The sequence below is a fragment of the Engystomops pustulosus genome, chromosome 7 (genome assembly GCF_040894005.1).
Source record: "Engystomops pustulosus chromosome 7, aEngPut4.maternal, whole genome shotgun sequence".
NCBI lineage: Eukaryota > Metazoa > Chordata > Amphibia > Anura > Leptodactylidae > Engystomops > Engystomops pustulosus.
The window spans coordinates 119,991,245-120,018,465 of NC_092417.1; positions in this window are offsets into that span (position 1 = coordinate 119,991,245).

The window sequence follows — 27,221 nt, forward strand, 5'->3', positions numbered from 1 at the left end:
AGAAGATGCAGTAGCTAACAATGTATATAAAAAGTTATTTGCCATTGAGCAAGGTCACATCTATCAGAGAGTGGGCTATCTTTGGTGTAATGATGCATTTCTACACTAATATATGATCACTTGCAAGGCCAAATAAGGCAGTAAAAGTGAAGAAAATACATTGGCTTCCACAAGTGTCAATTTTACACTACAATATTACATTTTCTAACAATTCTCTCCCTAGCATTTTACCATGACTATCTGTGTAGATTAGAATGCTTCTTAACTGTTATCTGTAATAGATTTTGCCTGTAGCAAAATTCATGCAGGCATAATAGAAGAACAAAGTGTGCCGAGATGAAATTGGGACCATCATTTTCCGTTGCCTGACATTTATTGCTTATTGCTATTAGAATCCAAGTGCCCATTTGTTTCCTACTTTGCTTTTATTCTTGCATCACAAACGTATAATGGAATAAAATCTATTTTAAATGTTAGGTTAAACATTGCATATCAGCAAGATCAATAATACTTAAGTACACTCCTAGCCAATTAATTTTTAAGGAAGCACATCATGCCAGCAAATACTAACACATTAACAGGAAAACTGTTGTATTCTTTATTGTTTAATTAAAAGCAATGCTTAATGGCTCGCAGTTCACTATTCAAACATAATGTGCTTATTATATGAGATACACAGGCAGGGGATACATCAAGTGTATTTCATTATATAGAGTTTTAATTAAATTTCACTATCTTTTATTCATGGAATTATTATTACAGAGCAGCAGACAAATACACCATGATAAGGAAAAAGGCTTGACGTCAATACATTTCTGCATTTCCCACTAAGATGCCAGAGTGAGTACTGATCAACAGGACTATAATGACTTGTTAACAGAAAAATATCTGCTTTGAATTAATAGGATCACAGGTTTTTCAATACATTAGGTCAAAAGCAGTGTTTATCAACTTCTGTTCTCCAAAAATATCATGATCTGGGCCATAATAATGTCATTGGTGATTCCTTGTCCATAACTATAAAACTATCTGAGTTGTAATAGTGACATTCTAAACACATGACATGCTAGGGAATTGGTCTGATTTATGTGGTTACTCCATCTAAGTATTCGCAGCCATGTCAACCATGCCTGCTGCTTATAAATGAAGAACTACAGATCTCCTCAGGCTCTATTCTTTCTGTGTTTTTCAATTCCAATGTCATAGAAGAACAGCTTAGATCACATTATGAGGGTTCACTTTTTCAGAGTTCAGAAAAAAATCGGCACCTCATGTGTCTCCACTACTCCAGCCAATCAGTCCAAAGATGCCAGTAATATCAAGTCAAGAATATGAAGTATGTGGTGGTGCTCAACCTTTCCAGTAACAGGCATATAATAAACCCCAAAATTTTTTAAATTATTTCTCCTAAGAGTAGAATTGCTCCACGCATACATATAAAATGTTGTATGGGTACACAGTAGGGTTCAGTAAGGAAAATGCGAGGTTTGCCTTTTAGAAGCCAAAATTTGGCAAACATCCTTTACATGTGTCAGGATTAGAGATGAGCGAACATGCTCGTCCGAGCTTGATGCTCGGTCGAGCATTAGGGTACTCGAAACTGCTCGTTGCTCGGACGAATACTTCGCCCGCTCGAGAAAATGGCAGCTCCCGCCGTTTTGCTTTTTGGCGGCCAGAAACAGAGCCAATCACAAGCCAGGAGACTCCACCCAGCATGATGTGGTACCCTTACACGTCGATAGCAGTGGTTGGCTGGCCAGATCAGGTGACCCTGGGATAGACTAGCCGCTGCCCGCGCTGCTCGGATCATTCTGTGTCTGGATGCCGCTAGGGAGAGAGCTGCTGCTGGTCAGGGAAAGCGTTAGGGTGTTCTATTAGCTTACTGTTAGGCAGGAGTGATTCTCAAAGAACCCAACAACCCTTCTTAGGGCTACAATAACGTTCTACTTTTTTTATTTTAATTTGCATCTAGTACTATTTTGTGAGGAATTAGCAGGGGGACTTGCTACCGTTGTGTTTAGCTCTTAGTGGCACACATATCCATAGCAAAGACCGAAGTGGGAAAATTTAGTAGGGGTTGGATTTCAATTAGGCACTAACTCAGTGTCATCTCATCTGGCATAGTAGTGTGCTTTGATACTTGGCTAGAAAATAGCCATAGGAGAATACAAAGAGCTTACTTACGCCTACAGTAGCGTTCTATATATTTGATTTCTGGTTGATCTGCTGGTGGCTGTACTTTCTGCAGTGCATGTACTAGCCAATTCTGAGCAATTTGTAGTGAGACTTGCGACCGCTGTGTTCTGCGCTTAGTGACGCACATATCCATAGCAAAGACCGAAGTGGGAAAATTTAGTAGGGGTTGGATTTCAATTAGGCACTAACTCAGTGTCATCTCATCTGGCATAGTAGTGTGCTTTGATACTTGGCTAGAAAATAGCCATAGGAGAATACAAAGAGCTTACTTACGCCTACAGTAGCGTTCTATATATTTGATTTCTGGTTGATCTGCTGGTGGCTGTACTTTCTGCAGTGCATGTACTAGTCAATTCTGAGCAATTTGTAGTGAGACTTGCGACCGCTGTGTTCTGCGCTTAGTGACGCACATATCCATAGCAAAGACCAAAGTGGGAAAATTTAGTAGGGGTTGGATTTCAATTAGGCACTAACTCAGTGTCATCTCATCTGGCATAGTAGTGTGCTTTGATACTTGGCTAGAAAATAGCCATAGCAATAGGATAGCATTGTTTGGTTTTAAAAACTCAAAAAAAAACAAAAAACACAAAAAAAAAACAAAAAACACAAAAAAAAACAAAAAAAAGTTAAAAAAAAAATAAAGTTATAACTCTCATTTTAAAAATGTTTAACCCGAGGGCTAGGGGTAGAGGACGAGGGCGGGGACGTGGGCGTCCAACTACTGCAGGGGTCAGAGGCCGTGGTCCTGGGCGGGGTGAGACACCACCTGCTGATGAGGGAGCAGGGGAACGCCGCAGAGCTACACTCCCTAGGTTCATGTCTGAAGTTACTGGGACTCGTGGTAGAGCACTGTTGAGGCCAGAACAGTGCGAACAGGTGATGTCGTGGATTGCTGACAATGCTTCGAGCAATTTGTCCACCACCAGTCAGTCTTCCACGCAGTCCACCCATGTCACCGAAATCGCCACTCCTCCAGCTCCTGCACCTCAGCCTCCTCCCCCCCAGTCTGCCCCCTCCAAGGAAAATTTGGCATTTGAACCGGCATACTCTGAGGAACTGTTTTCTGGACCCTTCCCACAGTCACAAACCACTTGTCCGGTTGCTGCTGAGCAATTTTCCGATGCCCAGGTTTTCCACCAGTCACAGTCTGTGGGTGATGATGACCTTCTTGACGTAGTGGAAGTGTGTAAAGAGGTGTCCGACGATGAGGAGACACGGTTGTCAGACAGTGGGGAAGTTGTTGTCAGGGCAGGAAGTCCGAGGGGGGAGCAGACTGAGGGATCGGAGGATGATGAGGTGACAGACCCAAGCTGGGTTGAGAGGCCGGGTGAACACAGTGCTTCTGAGACGGAGGAGAGTCCTCGACCAGAACAGGTTGGAAGAGGCAGTGGTGGGGCCAGACGGAGAGGCAGGGCCAGAGCTGGTGCATCAGCGCCAAATGTGTCAACTAGTGAAGCTCCCGTGGCGAGGGCTCTTGCGGCGAGGGCTAGATCTTCAGAAGTCTGGAGGTTCTTTAAGGAAACACCGGATGACCGACGGACTGTGGTGTGCAACATTTGCCAAACCAGGCTCAGCAGGGGTTCCACCACTACTAGCTTAACTACCACCAGTATGCGCAGGCATATGAATGCTAAACACCCCACTCAGTGGCAACAAGCCCGTTCACCTCCGGCCGTGCACACCACTGCTCCTTCCCCTGTGTCAGCTGCTAGTCAGCCCCCTGCCCAGGACCCTGCCACAAAAACCCCATCGTCGCCTCCACGATCCTTCACAGCATCCACCAGCGTTCAGCTCTCCATACCCCAGACGCTGGAGCGGAAACGCAAATATAGTGCAACCCACCCGCACGCCCAAGCCCTTAATGTGCACATCTCCAGATTGCTTAGCCTGGAGATGCTGCCCTATAGGCTAGTAGAGACCGAGGCCTTTCGCAACCTCATGGCGGCGGCCGCCCCTCGGTATTCGGTCCCCAGCCGCCACTACTTTTCCCGATGTGCCGTCCCAGCCCTGCACCAGCACGTGTCAGACAACATCATCCGTGCCCTGACCAACGCCGTTTCTGACAAGGTCCACCTGACCACGGACACGTGGACGAGTGCTGCCGGGCAGGGCCACTATATATCGCTGACGGCACATTGGGTTAACTTGGTGGAGGCTGGGACCGAGTCTGACCCTGGGGCTGCTCATATACTGCCGACGCCGAGGATTGCGGGGCCTACCTCGGTCCAGGTGTTTCAGGCCTACTATGCCTCCTCCTCCTCCCACCCCTCCTCCGCCTCCTCCTCCGAACTACCATCCGTGGGCACGGCGCCATCAGTCGGTAGCTCTAGGCACAGCAGCAGTGCCGTCGCTAAGCGACAGCAGGCGGTGCTCAAACTGCTGAGCCTAGGCGACAAAAGGCACACCGCCCAAGAGCTATTACAGGGCATCACGGCGCAGACTGATCTGTGGCTGGCACCGCTGAACCTCAAGCCGGGAATGGTTGTGTGTGACAACGGCCGTAACCTGGTGGCGGCTCTGCAACTCGGCAGACTGACACATGTGCCATGCCTGGCCCATGTGTTAAATCTGATAGTTCAGCGTTTCCTCAAGACATACCCCAATCTGTCTGATTTGCTCACGAAGGTGCGCCGCATCTGTGCGCATTTCAGGAAGTCCAGCCCAGATGCTGCCACTCTCAGGGCAGCGCAGCGCCGCCTCCAACTGCCCGCTCACCAACTGTTGTGCGACGTGCCCACGAGGTGGAATTCAACACTGACCATGTTATCCAGAGTTTACCAGCAGCGCAGAGCGATTGTAGACTGCCAGATGTCAACTTCCACCAGAACTGGTAGTCAGGTCAGTCAGCTTCCTCAAGTCTACAATGAGGAGTGGACGTGGATGTCTGATATCTGTCAGGTGCTGAGTAACTTTGAGGAGTCAACACAGATGGTCAGTGGCGATGCCGCCATCATCAGCCTCACCATCCCGCTGCTTGGCCTGTTGAAAAACTCTCTGGTCAGCATGAAGTCGGAAGCTTTGCGCTCGTCACAAGAGACAGGGGAAGAATATTCCCTTGTTGATAGCCAAAGCACCCTCAGGTCTGTTTCTCAGCGCATATCGGAGGAGGTGGAGGTGGAGGAGGATGAGGAGGAAGAGGAGGAGAATGTTGGCGAGACACAAGAGGGGACCATTGTTGAGTCCTTCACTGTTCAGCGTGTATGGGCAGAAGAAGAGGAGTTGGAGGAGTTGGAGGAGGAGGAAATGGACAGTCAGGCCAGTGAGGGGAGTGAATTCTTACGCGTTGGTACTCTGGCGCATATGGCAGATTTCATGCTAGGCTGCCTATCCCGTGACCCTCGCGTTCAAAGAATTTATTCCAGCACCGATTACTGGGTGTTCACTCTCCTGGACCCACGGTACAAGCAAAATCTTCCCACTCTCATCCCTGCAGAGGAAAGGAGTGTGAGAATGCATGAATACCAGCAGGCCCTGGTGCACAAGCTGAAACAGTATTTCCCTTCTGACAGCGCTAGCGGCAGAGTGCGTAGTTCTGCGGGACAAGTAGCGAGGGAGAGTAGGCGAGCAGGCAGCTTGTCCAGCACTGGCAAGGGTACGCTTTACAAGGCTTTTGCCAGCTTTATGTCACCCCAGCAAGACACTGTCACCTGTCCCCAGTCTCGGCAGAGTAGGGCTGATCTTTACAGAAAGATGGTGAGGGAGTACGTAGCTGACCATACCATCGTCCTAAATGATCACACAGCTCCCTACAACTACTGGGTTTCAAAGCTGGACATGTGGCACGAACTGGCGCTGTACGCCTTGGAGGTTCTTGCCTGCCCTGCCGCTAGCGTCTTGTCCGAGCGGGTTTTCAGTGCAGCTGGTGGCATCATCACCGATAAGCGTACACGCCTGTCGACTGACAGCGCTGACAGGCTGACGCTTATTAAAATGAATAAAGGCTGGATTTCTCAGAATTTCTAATCTCCACCAGGTGAAGGAAGCTCAACCTGAATAATTGATCCACTCCTCCTCCTCCTCATTTTCCTCCTTCTCCTCCTCTTTGTACAGTAAAGCAGAGGAAAATGGCTATTTTTTGACAGGGCCCACTGGCTCTTGCTATAGTACTTCATGCATTTAATTTTTCTGGAGGGCCACCTACCCGGTCCTCTGTTTGAAACAATTTTTGTGAGTGCCACATACAGGCACTCAATCTATTCCATTTTTCTGGAGGGCCACCTACCCGGTCCTCTGTTTTAAAAAATTTTTGGGACTGCCACATACAGGCACTCAATCTATTCCATTTTACTGGAGGGCCACCTACCTGCTCCTCTGGTTTGAAAAATGTTTGGGACTGCCACATACAGGCACTCAATCTATTCCATTTTACTGGAGGGCCACCTACCTGCTCCTCTGGTTTGAAAAATTTTTGGGACTGCCACATACAGGCACTCAATCTATTCCATTTTACTGCAGGGCCACCTACCTGCTCCTCTGGTTTGAAACATTTTTGGGACTGCCACATACAGGCACTCAATCTATTCCATTTTACTGGAGGGCCACCTACCTGCTCCTCTGGTTTGAAACATTTTTGGGACTGCCACATACAGGCACTCAATCTATTCCATTTTACTGGAGGGCCACCTACCTGCTCCTCTGGTTTGAAAAATGTTTGGGACTGCCACATACAGGCACTCAATCTATTCCATTTTACTGCAGGGCCACCTACCTGCTCCTCTGGTTTGAAACATTTTTGGGACTGCCACATACAGGCACTCAATCTATTCCATTTTACTGGAGGGCCACCTACCTGCTCCTCTGGTTTGAAACATTTTTGGGACTGCCACATACAGGCACTCAATCTATTCCATTGTACTGGAGGGCCACCTACCTGCTCCTCTGGTTTGAAAAATGTTTGGGACTGCCACATACAGGCACTCAATCTATTCCATTTTACTGCAGGGCCACCTACCTGCTCCTCTGGTTTGAAACATTTTTGGGACTGCCACATACAGGCACTCAATCTATTCCATTTTACTGGAGGGCCACCTACCTGCTCCTCTGGTTTGAAAAATGTTTGGGACTGCCACATACAGGCACTATCCAAATTAAATTGTCTCCATAGCAGCCTCCACACGTTGTCTCCATTGCTACCTCCAAAAGTCGTCCATATAGCTGCCTCCATACATCGTCCCTTTATCAAACGAGGTGTGTCAGGCAGAAATTTGGGTTGTTTTCATGGATTCCACATCAAAGTTGTTAACTTTGTCGCCACCCTGCTGTGTTATCCACAAAATATACTGGCAAACTTTTACCATTTAGGGATATTATTTCAGCGCTTCTTGCGCATCTGTTTACATTCCCCTCACCCGGCATATCCTAAACTTATAAGAACGCTACTACACTTGATCTTATACAAAAGGTTCTTAGAAGTGCTGTTTGGGGAGTAGCCTAGAGACAGGGGCTTGGATTGGCGAAAGCTCGCCTGGCAGCGGAGCGCCAGCTCCATGCGCATCATGCGCTTCTTGCGCATCTGTTTACATTCCCCTCACCCGCCATATCCTAAACTTATAAGAACGCTACTACACTTGATCTTATACAAAAGGTTCTTAGAAGTGCTGTTTGGGGAGTAGCCTAGAGACAGGGGCTTGGATTGGCGAAAGCTCGCCTGGCAGCGGAGCGCCAGCTCCATGCGCATCATGCGCTTCTTGCGCATCTGTTTACATTCCCCTCACCCGCCATATCCTAAACTTATAAGAACGCTACTACACTTGATCTTATACAAAAGGTTCTTAGAAGTGCTGTTTGGGGAGTAGCCTAGAGACAGGGGCTTGGATTGGCGAAAGCTCGCCTGGCAGCGGAGCGCCAGCTCCATGCGCATCATGCGCTTCTTACGCATCTGTTTACATTCCCCTCACCCGCCATATCCTAAACTTATAAGAACGCTACTACACTTGATCTTATACAAAAGGTTCTTAGAAGTGCTGTTTGGGGAGTAGCCTAGAGACAGGGGCTTGGATTGGCGAAAGCTCGCCTGGCAGCGGAGCGCCAGCTCCATGCGCATCATGCGCTTCTTGCGCATCTGTTTACATTCCCCTCACCCGCCATATCCTAAACTTATAAGAACGCTACTACACTTGATCTTATACAAAAGGTTCTTAGAAGTGCTGTTTGGGGAGTAGCCTAGAGACAGGGGCTTGGATTGGCGAAAGCTCGCCTGGCTGCAGAGCGCCAGCTCCATCCCAAGATCCAACTAACATAGTTGCAGCACCTTTAATCTACTACTAGTTCACTGCCTCCATAATAATAATAATAATAATCTTTATTTATATAGCGTCATCATATTCTGTAGCGCTTTACAAATCATAGGAAACAAATACAAATGTAATGTAACAGAGCACAACATTTGTATGGAACAACAGGAGTGAGGTCCCTGCTCGCCAGAGCTTACGGTTTATGAAGATGATGGGGTAACACGAGGTAAAAGAATATTTAATGGTCAAGCCATTCTTCTTAGGGAATAGAAAAAAATATAATAAATGGAATTGCTGTCGCTTGAACCACTCAGCCGTCATCTTATATACCAGGTCCAGGGTGAATGGGACTGCAGAGAAGTCTGGTGCCTGTTGGTTGCTGGATAACAGATGGGAGGACGACACAGGACGGGTTAGTAGAAGAGTTAAAACTTCATGGAGTTAATGAGTGTTATAGGCTTGCCTAAAGAAATGGGTTTTAAGAGCACGTTTGAAACTTTGGAGGTTAGGTATTAGTCTGATAGTCCGGGGCAGAGCATTCCATAGAATTGGTGCAGCTCTAGAGAAGTCTTGGAGACGCGAGTGGGAGGTCCGCACTAGGGTAGAGGTTAATCTAAGATCACTGGCGGATCTAAGAGCACGGGTTGGGCGATAGACTGAGATAAGAGAGGAGAGGTAGGGGGGTGCAGCATTATACAGAGCTTTATGGATGAGGGTTATTATTATTTTAAACTGTATTCGAAAGGAGACTGGCAGCCAGTGCAGCGACTGGCATGAACTGTAAGCATACATGGTCCCCTTATCAAACGAGCTGTGTCAGGCAGAATTTTGGGTTGTTTTCATGGCTTCCATGTTAACTTTGTCGCCACCCTGCTGTGTAATCCACAAAATATACTGGCAAACTTTTATCATGTACCGATATTATTTGAGCGCTTCTTGCTCACCTCCTTTGGTTCCTCTCTGACACCCATTGGTTTGAAGCCTGAGTCCAATTAGGGTATGTCGCCATGCCACTCTCTAGCCTGCTGCCGCTGCCTCTGCATGCCGTCCCCTATAGTGTCAGGGTCAATTATTGGATGTTTTAGATGCTATCTAGCTTCATTCGGTCACTCTGTCATGGCCATGCTGTTGCCCATAATTTTGGCATAATGGTGCGATTAGGCAGCCTCAGAGGCATCCATGCATGCTGCCCCTGCTGTTTCCTGTCCATTTCCGTGGTGTTTCCATCCTTTTCTGAGGTTCCCAGGTGTTTGGCCAAGCTTCCCTGTGCAGAGCCTTGGTCCCCTTGAAAAATGCTCGAGTCTCCCATTGACTTCAATGGGGTTCGTTATTCGAGACGAGCACTCGAGCATCGGGAAAAGTTCGTCTCGAATAACGAGTACCCGAGCATTTTAGTGTTCGCTCATCTCTAGTCAGGATGCATTTGGAGAGCCCTAGTAGAACAAAACCACAACAAGTGACGCCATTTTGGAAAGTACACCCCTTGGAGAATTTAGCATGGTGTAATATGTGAGCTTTTTTTGTAAGCCACAAAGGATTAAAGTTGAATCAACCCCCAAAAAATGTGTAAAACTATTTCACCAGAGCCTAAAATACAGTCCACCTAAATTGGACATAAGCTTGTTCCAACCACAAAAGTAAAAAGCAAAACAAACAAAGAGTCCAAAGAGTCCAGTGTGATACTGTACATGTGATGAATCTTATGCTGTTAAAACAGATGGGCTTTCTCCTTCTTTATAATAGAGGCGATCTGGACTCATTCCCTGGTGAGGGAACAATGGCTTGCGATTGCCTTTGCTTTTTGGGCTAAATCACAGTTTACAAACTGTATTGGTGCCTTGGATGGCAAGCACATTCATGTGAGGAAGTCGCCTCACTTAGGGTCCAGGTATTTCTCTGTAGTTTTGTTGGCTGTTACCGATAGTAACTGCCGGTTTGTACTTGTTGATATTAGGACCTATGAAAGTTTGGCTGATGCTGGAATCTTTCAGGCTTTCAGAATGAGTCAATGGCTTTAGGCAGAGCAGCTTGCTCTCCCTGAGCCTCATCCATTGCCTGATCTACTGGTCCAGCTGTCACTTTTATTTTAGTTGCAGCTGAGGCATTTGCTTTGACCAATCAGGTCTTGCATCCTTATCCACATTGCGGCCTTCACACACACAGATGTTTATTCAACTAGCATCCTAACAGGGGGGGGCAGAGTATTTAAAATAGGATTGGGGGAGGAGGAAAAGGAAGACACAAAAGGGGTAGACAGAGAGGGGGCAGCATAAGTTGGTGGGTGGTGAAGTGGGCGGTGTATGGGGGACTAAGGCAGCGGATAAGGAGATCCCCAAGTTACAAAGCAATAGTGAGGATATAAGTGCCAGTAAAATTACCATAAATCAGATAAATATCTGTGGAAAATTAAAGTTCATGTTCACAAATTCCAGATGTATCACAGGCAAAATGGGCAAGCTTGTGGTTCTGGTATTAGAGGGACAGTTAGATGTTGTTGGCGTAGTGGAGACATGGCTCGATGCTTCACATGATTGGTGTGTTAATATTCAAGGTTTTACACAAATAGGAGGGGAGGAGGTGTAGGTCTGTATATCAGAAGAGACTTAAAAGCGTTTGTGAATTAGACAGTGTGGAAGAGAGTGAGGAGGCTGAAACTTTGTGGGTTTAAATTCAAAACCAGGAGAGCATTGAGAAAATTATATTTGGTGTCATTTATAGACCCTCTATCATCTCTGAGGAAATAGAGGGTCACCTATATAAACAAATGAAGCAGGCTGCACAGGAGGGGACCGTAGTGATAATGGAAGACTAACTTTCCAAATATAAATTGAGGTCAGGGCTCTTCTTTATCTGTGAATAGGAGACATTTTATCAACTTTCTGCAGGATAATTTTATGGTACAGCTTGTAGAAGATCCCACATGAGGTGATGTACCTTGTGATTTCTAGCAAGGCGGAGATTGTCCAAAACGTCAGTGTTCGGGAACCCTTTGGGAACAGCGATCATAACATAATTATTTTCCTCTTAAACTATAAAAAGCACAAACAGGTGGAAAAATCAAAAACTTTGAATTTCAAGACGGCTAATTTCCAGAAATTCAGGGCTGCACTACAGGATATAGACTTTGATCAAATTCTATCATGATGATACTGATTTAAATATGAGAAATTCAAATCTATCCTGGGTCATTATACTTCAAGATTTATTCCAATAGGCAATAAGTATAGATGGGCTAGATTACACCCCAGGTGGCTTACAGCTATAGTTAAAAGGGCAATTAATGACAAAAAGAGGGCATTCAAAAAATATAAATCTGATGGGTCATCTAAGGCTTTCAATACTTACAAAAAAACTACCAAAATCTGCAAAAAGGAAACCAAATCAGCCAAAATACAAAATGAAAGACAGGTGGCTAAAGATAGTAAAACAAATCCTATGACATTATACTTCTAAATTTATTCCAATAGGTAACAACTATGGAGGGGCTAGATTACACCCTGCGTAGCTTACAGCTATAGTTAAAAGGGCAATTAATGAAAAAAAGAGGGCATTCAAAAAATATAAATCTGACGGGTCATCTAAGACTTTCAATACTTACAAAAACCTACCAATATCTGCAAAAAGGAAATAAAATCAGCCAAAATACAAAATGAAAGACAGATGGCTAAAGATAGCAAAACAAATCCTAAGAAATTTTTTAAGTATATCATTGCAAAAAAAAAATGGGTCAGTGACTGGAGATCAAGAGAAGGCGGAGATACTTAATGGGTTTTTTAGCTCCGTTTATACGATTGAAGAAAGAACTTCTGAAGTGGGTGGTGCCAGTGCGTGTCATACATCCTTTAATGTACTAGACTGGCTGAATGTGGACATGATCCAATCTAAGCTAAATACACGTACATCCAATCTGTACAAGGCTCCCCAGATTCCTTAAAGAACTCAATTTTGCTGTCTAAAATCTTCAGAGATTCAGTAATGTTTGGTATGGTGCCAAGTGACTGGCGCATGGCAAATGTGGTGCCAATATATAAAAAGGGCTCTAGAACTTCTCCAGGCAATTTCAGGCCTGTAAGATTAACTTCCATTGTGGGGAAAATATTGTACGGGTTAGTAAAAGACTATATACTGTAGTATATGAAAACGTAAACAAACAACATGTGTCAAGTAGCTGAAGATCAATGATAAATGCTTTATTTACATACACAATAGGAAAATCAAATGGACAAACAAGATAAAACCAATTAAAACACGAACAAGCAGATCAACTGCTTTCGTGACAGAACATAACAGGTGAAGTCATGTGATAGTGACAATCAACCTGTTAACAGGACCCCTAGGACACATAACTACAATACATAAGTCACTGGTGTGCTCCAGTAGCAGCAGAAATGCAAAAAGATGTAAGAAAAAGTATGAAACATGAGCACTAATGTGTCTATTATGACAAAAGTTGCCACCTAGGGCCACTGATATGAATGATAGTCCCCTTGAATGTGAAACATGGAAATGAAAAAATGAATGAATGAATGAATGAAAAAAGTCCCACTGGGGATCCAGATGGAACGTGTGATGCAAGCTGCTGCGTACAAAGCTGGAAATCAAAAATTACCAAGTGGAGAAAGGTCCAAAGGGAGTCCAGGCAAAGCCCCACGCGTATCGCCGCATCTTGTTGAATGTGCTTTTGGAATATTGGCCAATAAATGGCAGATATTTCATACTACCATTCAATTGAAACTGGATAGTGTGTTGGCCATGATAAAAGCAACATTCTCCATAATTTTTGTCTGATATATAATGGCAGCAGTGATATTCCTGATGATTTTTGCCCTTTTTTCATGTCAGATGCTTGTCAATGCAAACTGGGAGACCACTTGCTTCTGGCCTACATACTAATTTTTATGATCATTTTTTATTTCCTGAGGGATCTGTTCCATGTCAGGCAACTAGTGCTCTCTATTTTTTTGGGCACATATTTTTTTGCAGTTAGAATTTATGCCATTGTAGTTATTTTTCTTTTTTTTGAAATGGCCATTTCAACATAATTTTTTTGGTTACTGAGTCACAAGACAATGGGGCCCCTTTACATGGGGTGTGAGCTCCATGATTTTGTCCAACATATTCTTGCATTTTTGCCAGGGATATTTTGGTCAAATTCATACAGAGACCCCATATTAGTTAACGGGTCTCAGGTCGCGGGCTCATCCTTGTGTCCCCGCTCCACCACACATTAACTTACATGTCCTCGCTCCTGCCCCCAGGTCCTCGGACGTGTACGCGCCTCTCCATGTCCTAGGGCACACAAGCTGCTTCACAAGTTTTAAGGGCCAGCGCACAGTTAATTGGCGCTGGCCTTACCCAGAATTCTATTTAACCCAGCCTCTCCCCACACACCCTGCCAGATCTTTGTGCCTCATAGCCTTAGAGAAAGCTTCCCTGATGCACTGTGCAATTATCCTGATTTCCCGTTGTGACCTTGACTTACGATCTTGACTTACGACTCGAGGACAAAGTCGCACCAGTGGAAAGACCTGGTGGTACCATGCCGCAGCAAGTCCAACCTGCTTTGCGGTGGGCTTTGGTGAAAACTGGGTGCCACTTAGACTCTGGTCCCAGGTGTCGTCCGCGGTGGTCCAGAGGATCCACTACCACTGATCCTGACAGTTACCACATACAGTAGACATATTCATCTGTAAAACTTTTAGCATTGTAAAGTGGCTTAGTTTGAAGTTTGTAAAATACTGTAAATTGGGGATGGTGTAAATGATATGCTTTACTGACTATAACGCTTGTATTGTGTATCTATGATATCCAATAAAATATGTTTTAAATAACATGAAGCAATGTAATAAATTCTTTTTATCTTGATTGTTTGTCTATGTTTCTGACCATGTTATGCATGCCTACCCTTGTTTAAGTTATATGTTTTTCAAAATGGTTTAACGGACAGCTCCATTACATACACAATTCCAAATCCATAGTTTGTAGAAAAGTGAATAATGTAGGTGGATTCTATATTGGCCCCCAAAACAAAAAAAATGTCATTGAATCTAGGTTAAACCAAATATCACATTTTTACCAACAATGTATCAGTGTTTCAAAGGTACAGAGGAGCATGTTTGGACTTACGGCACTTTTTTGGCCACAACACCAAAACATTTAGCTTATTTTAATAAACCTCAAAGGTCAAACATGTACTGCTGCACAAAAACAAAATGTGGGATGTCTAACATTTATCCCTCAATAAAATAAGGAATAGTATCTCTTTATCAAATTTCAAGTTTCTGTTCCCTAAATCTATTGTGTGGATTGTTGTGTGTGTAATTTCCTTAAAGTTATTATTTACAAAATACAAACGCTTTTTGTAGAAAAGGCCAAAATTACACATTTAAAAATAAAAAACACACAATGTAGGATGTTCAAAAATGTTTATCTATACTTTATCTATCAAAGCAGGCAAAACTGTATGTGATGTTTTCATCACAAACCCCAAAAAAAGCAGAATAGAAAGACAGTAATTCTCTTACATTTCTGATTTTGAGCAAGCCAGGGGGGAAATATGGCAAGCATAACATTTAAAAATTCAGAAAAGTGGGTTTCCAAAAAAAACATACGTGGCAGGTTCCATTACATCTATCAAAAAACATAAGCTGCTTCAAGTGGACATATGGGAGTTTTTGGAACCTTGTTTTTTGGGAACAAATTCCCTGTAGGATCTCCATCGTGTCAATACTGCACTGACTTTATTTTTAAAACAAGTGAAAAACACATTAAATTACAATTAAACAGGCAGTGCAAGATAACAAAATAACAATGTACTATATATGCGCAAAATGTTTTTTTTCCAAAAAAAGGGAACAAAATGCAACAAAGATGCAGCAAAAAAATAAGAGTCTACCTTTTGGTAGGATCATTATAATTGATCAAACAATAAAAATAAAAAAGTGTATATAAATAAAAAACACAATTGGGGTAACAAAAATAAAAAAAAACATTGGAAAAAGGTGAGACAGGAGTACAGTGTACAAAAAACAATTACTTCGTTTGATGCACTCACTGGAGTTGCTTGAATTTCATTTCTCTGGATCAATTTGCATAGTTATATTCTCCCCTGCAGTCTTTTTTTCCTGCGGTCTGCATCTGCATCTGACCTGGTGTCCCATACCTTGTGAGTGCACAACAACAATATGTTTTACGGCATCAAAAGCCATCATGAATCTTACTGAAATGCTTTTATGTTTCTTCCAGGAAGCTCTGCACAGCTACTTCCTATGGTTACCTAGCAACATTTGCAAAATACTGTCACAACGGATACCTTCTGTTGTGTTTCTGTTTTTTTTTAGAGTACCCTTCTATGGGCCTCAATGAAAGAATAAGACATGCTTTAAATTTTTTCCATGGACAACGGATCAGTGAAAAAATAAGCCAATGTGAAAACATCCATTAAAAAACCATGACTTTGTGAGGCAGCTGTGGAAATCACTGAACCATGGTTGTGTGTAAAATTGTGTGAGCCTACAATGTTGAAAAAGTGCAATTTTTGAGACAATTCACACAATATTTTCACTTTACTAGCTAATGCAGTTAAATTAGAATAAATACAGACTACCGATGTTATAAATTGATTGAAGTCCAACAAAAAAATGGACATCACTTTTTCAGTTGAACATCCATTGTAAACAGGTAGTGGGGTAGATTTATCAACCTGTCTAAAAGTCAGAATATTCTTATTTGCCCATGGCAACCAATTACAGCTCAGCTTTCATTTTACCAGTGCTCAAGAATATTTTAAATGGAAGCTATGATTGGTTGTCATGGGCAACTAAGAATATTATTGCTTTTAGACAGCTTGATAAATCTGCCCCAATATGTGTTAGAGTGGTCTTAAACATTAGCGCTGCAATGACAGCTGCAATATAATACTCTGCTATTTATATTGATGTTTGTATTTTAATGTAACTGTATGAATTTTTTCATACTGCAACATTCAGTGGTTGAAGTAATAAATTGCTGCTGCAACACTGATACTATCAATGCTGTGATTGTAGAGATCCTTTTTATAAATAAATCCAACAGTTACCATCCGTAACAATGTGTATAGCAGTGAACATCACCAGTGCAAAGATTTCTTTTGTGCTTTTGCAGAGTAAATGAAACAATCTTGAAGCAAAGTGTTTTTGCATCTCCCAGAATTAGCCTGCAACGTTGATTGTACTTTATTACATTACAAACATGCAGCTGTTACCCAAAACATATTTTCTACCGCTTCATTCTACATTTAGCTTAGGACTTGCGCCTGCCGATATGATGAAATAGTTAATCCCTCTTTTTTTTCTCAAAGCTGTAAGAAGACCCACAATGCCAGTTGCATTTTAACGATACGGTACATTATCATTGGCACTGTAGCCAATTCTCTTTTAAATCATTGCAGTTTCTACTTTAGCCTCAAGCTATAGAATTCTTTTCAAGCAAGCAGTGAACTTGGCCATGTGCCAAGAAGCAAAATAAAGGTGTTTTAGTCTGGCAAACTATTTGGAGTGGTACTTTAGTGATACAGTATTCTTCAGTACATCTGCAAATCATTTTCTCTGAAGTGAATTTTCATGTGAAAGGGTTGCCTTAATCATCATCAGTATTGTTAACTTCAATGCAGTTACTTAATCATACCCCTGAGTGCTCACAAAACAAACAAGGGATCTTCTCACGACTTCTTTTTCTATAGCAGCAGGTGCTTTCTCTGTCAACTATTAGTATTTACATTGTTCTGCTTTTGATAATGTGTAAGCAAACAAGGAGCAGGTGAAGCCGTGCATCAAACTGTATATGAAAGCAACAACTTTTGAAAGCATACATTGTAGGTAGCTATAATATTGACAAACCAAAATCTTGTGCAATGTAACCTATATTAAATTAATGCATCAAGTGTTTACAGCTACTGTAGTGTAAAAAGGAGGGGGTGTATCATTTAAGCTTTGGAGGGTTTTTTTGTGAATAGTTATCTCATAATTTCATTGTTCACTTCTGACATCTCCTTACAGATTTATTATATAAATCCAGACAAAGCCACATTTAAACAGATTTATAGTATTTGTTACAAATTTTATAAAAACTGGCCTAATATATTTGTTGAATGATAGATCAGGTTTGTTGAAAATTAAATCTAACTTTTATGTGTCTGCTCGATCGAACTTCACTTTCTCAAGAAACCAATAAAACCTAGCTGTAATTCCTAAAATGATCACTGGGTGACCACAAACTCTTAATGTTAAATAATGTAATTTAGGATATTTTGAGGTACACTAAGAAAAGGTGTAGATTATCTTAAAAAAATAAGGATATCCGTATCTGCAACATTCATTAACTCCTCTATGTCTTGAATTCTACTTGCCAATGAGTAGGGGTAGAGGAAGACAGTATAACCCTCTCCAGAGCCCTTATGGCACATTAGCATCATTTTTTTATAGAGATGGACAAATTTATGTAAATTTGATTCAAACTGAATCGAATCATAACGAATCACGGCAATGTGATGTAACGGTACGTGACATGCCGGGTGCGTGGAGAGGGCTCACAGGCTGAGCCCTCTACATAGCCTGTAAGTCTTTGCATTACATTGCTGAAAGGTTTACTGTTAACACTCGCGGTCGGTGCTAGCATCAAAAAGATGGCGGCGCATAGGCATGATGTCATCGGGGAGAACCGTCGCCATGACAGCCTTGGGTCTTCCAAAGGGGCTGCCTCAGTTTAACCCCTTTATTACAATGTGCAATCAGCACATTCTAAAAAAATATTCCAAATTTGTTCCCACGAATCACCGTAAACTTCGGATTTGTGGTGAATTGAAGTTTTTCTTCAACTCTAAACAAATTTAGAATCGTTAGAATTGATTCGCCCATCTCTAATTTTGTAAAGTTGATTTTAGAAGGAAGGAGGCCATGGATAACACATATAAGAAGATTACAGAAAAACTGAATAGTAAAACTTAATTATCAATAAAAATACATTGGTTGAACTAAACTTGTTATAAAACAATAACTTTCACAAGATAGTTACATTGTTGGTATGGTATAAAAAAAAATATGCCCAACAGGTTCAACCAAAGGAATCTACTGGAATGTTTTAAAGGAAAGGGATGTAAGGCAACACAATCAGATATTATAACATAACCATCATTGTTATTTTGCCGTAAGACATCTAGAACCTGTTTGAAGCTCACTGCAGTCTCTGCTGTTACCAGCTCCACAGATTCACAGTTCTTACAGTAAAGAAGCCTTTTCGCTTGTTTTTTTCAAGATGGAAACATAGCCCGTTGTGTTTTGATGTAATTTAACCTTGAGCAACTTTTCAATATTTATACACTATTCTATAATTTATATAATTAATAATTCTTTTAATATTTGCTCATAATGAACTTCTATGCCCTATTCATGGGCTGGTGCTCATAACTGAACTGCATGATCCAGATGTGTCCAAAACCAATGTTTTGTATAGTGTCCGGTGTCCATTTTAGTACATGACAAGATCAGTATTGCTTGCTTATTCAATCTATGATCCACTAGTAAACCCAGGTCCTTCTCAACAAAGTCACAAAATCAGTCCCCATTTGAAGAACACCCGACTTAATTGTTAATCCTCATTCTCTTGACAATTTGAACATTTTTGAAATCCAATTGTCACAGGGAACAAAAAATTTTGTGTGGAGTTACACTTACAAAATATAGGTGTTCCGATTACATAGAAATACAACTTAAGAACAGTCCTACAGATCCTATCTTTTAAGTAACCCAGGGAGTGTATACATAAGCAAGGAAAGTGTGAGGGCAGGGAAAACAGAAGGAGGGAAAAAGGGGAAAAAGAAAGGGCATATGGGAATGGGAGAAAAAAGGAGAAAGGCAAAGGTAGTGGGGAGAAGGGAAGAACAAGACATGCAACTTTTTTGGTTCAAAAATATGCCTCAGAGTTGTGATTAAATCCCCTGGTGCTATTAATCATGTGCTCTTTATCATTGATAAACATTTTAAATAATAGTGGCCCCAGCACTGAACCTTGGGGTATACCACTTAGAACTGGTGACCATTCTAAGTCGAAATTGTTGACCACGACTCTGGATACAAACCTTTAGGCTGTTTTCTCTCCAATTCTAGACAATATCTGCCAAGCCTGTCTAATTCTAGATTAGCTTGCATTTTGTGATAAGAGTTTGTTTTCCAAAAGCTCAATTCTTAGGGTAGAATTAACATAATGGTAAAATTAGATTACTTCTAAAGTTATTCTGTAGTTTATTGCAATTAAGGAGTCACCAAATATCATACAATACAGGATTTGTTATGTTTTACTGCTTTAGAAAAAAACAAACAAACGTTTAAGAAGAACTACCAAAAAACTGGGAAAAGTTATTGACTTGAGTATAAGCCTAGGGTAAGAAATGCATTGGGCACAGCCTCCACCCGGTGTGCAGCTAGCCAGCTCACCCATGCCCATAGTATATATCCATCCAGCCAATGCCCTCCAGTATATAGCTAGCCAGCCCCCTGATCCCCAGTATATAGCTGGCAGTCCATGCCCTCTAGTATATAGCCAGGCAGCCTCTAACCCCCAGTATATAGCCAGCCCCCTATCCCCAGTATATAGCCAGCCAGCTCATGCCCCTAGTATACAGTCACGGCCATAAGTTTTGAGAATTATACAAATGTTAATTTATACAAAGTCTATTGCATCAGGTTTTATAATGGCAATTTCCATATACTCCAGAATGTTATAAAGAGTGATCAGCTTAACAGCAATTAATTGCAAAGTCAATATTTGCCTAGAAAATGAACTTCATTGCACGCCTGCCTTAAAAGGAGCAGCTAACATTGCTTCAGTGATTGCTCCATCAACATAGGTGTGGGTGTTGATGAGGACAGGGCTGGAGATTAATCTGTCATGATTAAGTGAGAATCCCACCACTGGATACTTTAAAAGGAGGCTGGTGCTTGGCATCATTGTTTCTTTTCTGTTAACCATGGTTATCTCTTAAGAAACATGTGAAGTCATCATTGCACTGCACAAAACTGGCCTAACAGGGAAGAGTATTGCAGCTAGAAAGATTGCAACTCAGTCAACAATCTTTTGCATCTTCAAGGAATTCAAGGACTGAGGTTACATTGTTGCCAAAAAGGCTCCAAGGCACCAAAGAAGGACCAGCAAGCACCAGGACCATCTCTCAAGGAGGGAGGCAAAGAAGCCACTTCTCTCCAGAAAAAAAAAACATCAGGGACAGACTGATATTCTGCAAAAGGTACAGGGAGTCATTTTCTCTGATGAATCCCCTTTCCGATTGTTTGGAACATCTGGAAAATAGCTTGTTCGGAGAAGACAAAGTAAGCGATACCACCAGTCTTGTCTCATGCCATTTGTAAAGCATCCTGCAACCATTCATGTGTGGGGTTGCCAAGGGAATCAGCTCTCTCACAGTCTTGCCTAAAACCACATCCATGAATAAAGAATGGTACCAGAATGTCCTCCAAGAGCAACTTCTCCCAACCGTCCAAGAGCGGTTTGGTGATAAACAATGCCTTTTCCAGCATCATGGAGCACCTTGCCATAAAGCAAAGGTGATAACTAAATGGCTCAGGGAACAAAACATAGAGACTTTGGGTCAATGGCCTGGAAACTCCCCAGATCTTAATCCAATTGAGAACTTGTGGTCAATCATCAAGAGACGGGTGGACAAACAAAAACCAACAAATTGTGACAAAATGCAAGCATTGATTGTGCAAGAATGGACTGCTATCAGTCAGTATTTGGTCCAGAAGTTGATTGAGAGCATGCCAGGGAGAATTGCAGAGGTCCTAATGAAGAAGGGCCAACACTGCAAATGTTGACTTGCTGCCTTATCTCATTCTAACTGTCAATAAAAATCTTTGTTACTCATAATATGATTGTACTTGTATTTCTGTATGTGATAAAAACATCTGACAAACACACATAAAAACCAGAGTGCAACAGATCATGTGAAAATATAATATTTGTGTCATTCTCAAAACTTATGGCCATGACTATATAGCCAGCCTGTCCATGCCCCCTAGTATATAGCTAATGCCTGACCTCTAGTATATAGCAAGCAGCCCATGCCCCCGAGTTTAAAACAAGCCAGCCTACCACTGCCCTGTTATATAACAAGTGCCCTGCCCAATGTATGCCCAATCTATAAAAAAACAAAAAATCTCTGTACTCACCTTTCCGACGCCCCCTGCAGGTACTCTTCTTTCTTGCAATGTCCCAGCTCCTTGTCCCTGCATGCTGAATTGAACAAACCATGACTTTAGCCGCTTGCTAACATCATAGTTTGTGCGCTGTCACAGAGGGTGTCAATCAGGAATCCAAGATGGTGGTGGCCACTGGAATCACTGTTAGGTGCCACTACCAGCTTCAACCGCAACACCTGTTTATGTCTCTTTACAGTGTATAGAAAAGCTATGTACAATTATTTTTTAATCATATGATAGGGAAACTAGGATCTAGGTGACATTTTACCTCACAAGGGAGTAGATAGGCATGAGTCTGTGTGCATAGGATGAGAATGAAAAGTGTGTGACTTTCAAGGAATGTATTGATAGACAAATTAATATTAATCTTGGCCAATTTATCAGTATAAGTAATGTTGTACAGTCACAGGTACAGATTTAGAACTTTCATTGGGCTGTCTAGTCTTCTCATGTATTTTGGATGTGGAGGTACCACATAGTATTATTAATGGTAGTATAAAATTGGTGTGTGTTTTGTAGGAATGGGGTGCTTTTGTATTGTTCAAAAATGGCTCAATGTACATGTAAGGTTTGAGTTTCAATGTGATTGTGAAAGATTTGGGTTTATATATGATTGTGTAATGGGCCATTCAAAAATTGGCTAGATGCAGCTAGAAGGTTTTCATTTCTATATGATTGTGAAAGGTTTGGGTTTTTATGTGATGGTTAAAAGGGGCTAGATGATTTTTGACAGATTCATTTTTAGTTTTGTATCCCAAGTATGGTAGCGTTAATTGAACTTATTACCTCTATCCTCTATACTTTTTATAAATAAGTTCACTCTCCATTTTATTTAGTTTGTCTACCAGATTACCATTTATTTTTTTTTAAGTCCGGATATGTACAATATATATAAATATATATATATATATATATATATATATATATATATATGTCCATATATGTACGATAAAGTTGTGGTGTGTTGTATCAATAGAATAGCATCATGACATAGTTATGTGCTCTGAAAATGTGTTTAAAAGCTCCAGTGAAATCTGTATTATTTGGAAATGTGGTGAGAAAACAAGGTCTTAGTTCACGAGGGACAATTTTCTCTTGTGTATACATATCAAGGAACATAATATCAGTCTGGTGTTGGAGATCGTCTTCAAGATGGGTTTCCAGCTGCTGAAATAACCCTTGCATGGTTTCTCTGTAAAATAACATTGTTCATCCTTATTATTCTGAGATGGTCTCAAATCTGTCTGCTTCATTTTACTTCTTTCAATCATTTACCTGTGTATTTGTTACTATAAATAATCGACATATACTGGTTATCTAAGCACCTGATAAGGTGTCCAGGGCTGGGGGCAAAATGCATTGTCTTCCAATTCTTTCTAATACTTTTGTTTTTAATGATACTTAATGTACATTTTTTAAATGATTTAATAAAACTTGGACCAAAGGATAAACCCTTTCCAGTTTGGTTTTCCTGTTGCACCATCTGGCAGTCCACCACTTTTTTCATTGTGCGATCCAACTGGGTATCATATTGTTGCACTTATTTACACATATGGGGGCTTATTTACTAAGGCCCCGCGGCCGCATTAACGTTGGGTTGCCCGAAGCTTTGGGGGACAGCGCTGGGGATTGCGTCGCACGCGATAGGATTGTGTAGTGCCTGCTTTCACGCAACACAAATCAGGGGATGTGCAAATGGATGATCTGAAAGTGAATCCTGGCAGACTTCATCCCCATCGAACATTCTGGATCGGGGATCGCACAGGGACCAGGTAAGTAAATGTGTCCCATTATCTCGTGTCCTGAGATGCATGCTACCTATGGAACGCTATGCACAGTGTTGTGCCTTCACCAGAACATCAAAATGCAAGCAGTTTTCTTATAGATTTCATATGTATACTGTATATACCATTGCATTTGCTTTTGCGTCACCAAATTCTATAACTTTTTATTCTTCAAAAGAGCATTTTCATGGTGCAGAATCTGCAGAATAGCATAAAATTTAAATTGGTACATTTTTGCAGCTGCATTCTTTTCAGCAGAATATCATCTTAGCCTAAATTCCCATTTAGTGAATATTTTTACTTTTTTAATTACTTTCATGAAAAATTGCTAATTATTGATGTTTTTTATTTTATAATAGTTTTTACAGTGTATCATGTAATTTTATAAATCAATCCTTTTTTTGTTCTGTTTTCTTTTAGCTCGTTTTCGTTCTGTCTCTTTTGTCTCCAATGTGACTTTGTTTGATTTTAATATTACAGATACTTCTGGATGTTTAATAAACTTTTGTAAACTTTTGCGTCTAAACTTGTGTTCACACTCCAACACCAACCAAAAAGCGCAGAGTCTCACACACGCCAGGGAATCCATACCGGACATTAGTATTCTCCGCTGTTTCACAGCTGAGTTTCCGGTCTCTCTGCATTTAGTTTCCTCTTGGCGTCCGTGACTCCAGCCATGAATAAGAGTGTCGGATAACACTGGAAACGCGTAGGCTAAGCCAGGCTACCAACAACTTCATATAGCCAGCTGATGTTATGTGATAGAGGCGGTATCGTGCATTTTATGTTATATCGGAACAAGTATTCTTCAATATAGATGAACTTTTAAACTGAAAACCTGGACACAGACGCTGGATTGATTTTCTACTTTTCATTTATGAGTGTACACGCACCTTGTCTGGGTGGAATCCGAGACGCTGAAATATCCAGGACAACCTTAGGTGAGCTGTAGGTTATTTTTCTTCTCCTTTTGTTGTATTTTTATAAATCAAGCCCTTATTTGAGGGGCAATATATTTCCCACTTTTTTAAAATATACCTGAATGTTTTAAAACGTATCATCTAATTATGGAAAGCTTTGCTCATTTAAACAAAAATATGTATGATAAAATGCATTTCAGCTCTGCACCAGAGCCTTCATCAGGCACTAATATTTGTAATGGCCTCTTTAGCATCTAAATGGAAAAATGTCTTAAGCAGTACTGTATTAACAAAATATTATGTGGTCATACAAACGCATTTTAATTATGGATAACTAATAAATATTCCCACAATCATATTGATAAGTGAGTGTACCATTTATGTTTAAGCATTATAAGTGTGAAGCAATTACAAAATGATTGCACAACACATTTATATATAATTTGTCATATTGCTTCCATCACACCATGAAGATTCTTTACATTGAATTTTGGTGCATAGTCATTAAACCAGGGAGACTATAATATAAAAACAGAAAATGTGCATTGTAATAGGCCCTCTATTTGTAAAATCATTCACTATTTATATTTCCTGTTTTGTGACACAAAAGTGGAAGTCAAAAAGCATAAAATCATTTGTGCATGGCACTATTATTGGAACAAGTTGTAGTAAAATCCGAAGAAAAGAATGCAGATTTTACCTGTATCCAAATGTATAAGGTTAGGTAATCAATTTTTCAAAGTAAACCACTTTTTAAAGTAACTGGAATTTCAGATAATGTTTAATATACTGTGGTGGAGTGCTGTGTATATTTTCCCAATATACTTAATTAAGAAATTCAGCTTATTTTGTCAAGAAACAGGTTACAAAATGTTCTTTAGTAATGGCTTTACTTCTCCGTTGTCAAAGCTGTTCTATTTACTAGGCTGAGACTGGTGTAAGTTCATATTCAGCCCCTAGACACGCACTATAAAGGCTGGAATACGGATCTCTACAAGTGGTAATATTACAGCCTTCAAAAGTATGTTGGAAAAATGTTTACAGCACTCCCACCTCAAAGGATGGTTAAGCTTTAAGCCATTTTGCTTTTTAAAAGTACAATATTTTTTTAATTTTCAAACAAAGCATTTTTTTCACTGTTTCTGTAAAATAAAATGTATAACAAAATTTAAATTTAAATATTTTTCAGTAGTGCAAGTCAGAAGAAGCACATCCAGCAAAATACGGCTGTCGCATGTGTTTGTATGCTCCATTGCACCTCGTCTCCCCTGTAAGTCTCTTACATGTTTTGACTAAAGAAAGCATTTGGAAGCTGCTGCTGGGTGAGTGCCACACTATTCTAACTACTATATACACTCACCGGCCACTTTATTAGGTACACCATGCTAGTAACGGGTTGGACCCCCTTTTGCCTTCAGAACTGCCTCAATTCTTCATGGCATAGATACAACAAGGTGCTGGAAGCATTCCTCAGAGATTTTGGTCCATATTGACATGATGGCATCACACAGTTGCCGCAGACTGCACATCCATGATGCGAATCTCCCGTTCCACCACATCCCAAAGATGCTCTATTGGATTGAGATCTGGTGACTGTGGAGGCCATTTGAGTACAGTGAACTCATTGTCATGTTCAAGAAACCAGTCTGAGATGATTCCAGCTTTATGACATGGCGCATTATCCTGCTGAAAGTAGCCATCAGATGTTGGGTACATTGTGGTAATAAAGGGATGGACATGGTCAGCAACAATACTCAGGTAGGCTGTGGCATTGCAACGATGCTCAATTGGTACCAAGGGGCTCAAAGAGTGCCAAAAAAATATTCCCCACAACATGACACCACCACCACCAGCCTGAACCGTTGATACAAGGCAGGATGGATCCATGCTTTCATGTTGTTGACGCCAAATTCTGACCCTACCATCCGAATGTCGCAGCAGAAATCGAGACTCATCAGATCAGGCAACGTTTTTCCAATCTTCTACTGTCCAATTTCGATGAGCTTGTGCACATTGTAGCCTCAGTTTCCTGTTTTTAGCTGAAAGGAGTGGCACCCGGTGTGGTCTTCTGCTGCTGTAGCCCATCTGCCTCAAAGTTCGACGTACTGTGCGTTCAGAGATTCTCTTCTGCCTACTTTGGTTGTAACGGGTGGCGATTTGAGTCACTGTTGCCTTTCTATCAGCTCGAACCAGTCTGCCCATTCTCCTCTGACCTCTGGCATCAACAAGGCATTTCCGCCCACAGAACTGGATGTTTTTTCTTTTTCGGACCATTCTCTGTAAACCCTAGAAATGGTTGTGCGGGAAAAACCCAGTAGATCAGCAGTTTCTGAAATACTCAGACCAGCCCTTCTGGCACCAACAACCATGCCACGTTCAAAGGCATTCAAATCACCTTTCTTCCCCATACTGATGCTCGGTTTGAACTGCAGGAGATTGTCTTGACCATGTCTACATGCCTAAATGCACTGAGTTGCCGCGTGATTGGCTGATTAGAAATTAAGTGTTAACGAGCAGTTGGACAGGTGTACTTAATAAAGTGGCCGGTGAGTGTACATCACTTAAGCTTTGTTGCTACACCTTGGAAGTGCAGAGCACCATACATCGCCAGTCAGACTTCCCTGCTCTCACGTTAATTGATATTTTAAAACCCAGTTCACATTGCTGCGATTCTCCAGAGCGGTAGTGCCGTCTTTGTCTTTTGAACTGTCAAATATTTTTCTGTTGTATCAAATGTAGTTTTGAAGCCAAATTCAGGTGTCAATCCAGTCTTAGTTTTTCTTTAAAAACTGTACAAAACTAAATATGACTGTCCTTACCCTTAAAATATAAATAATAAGA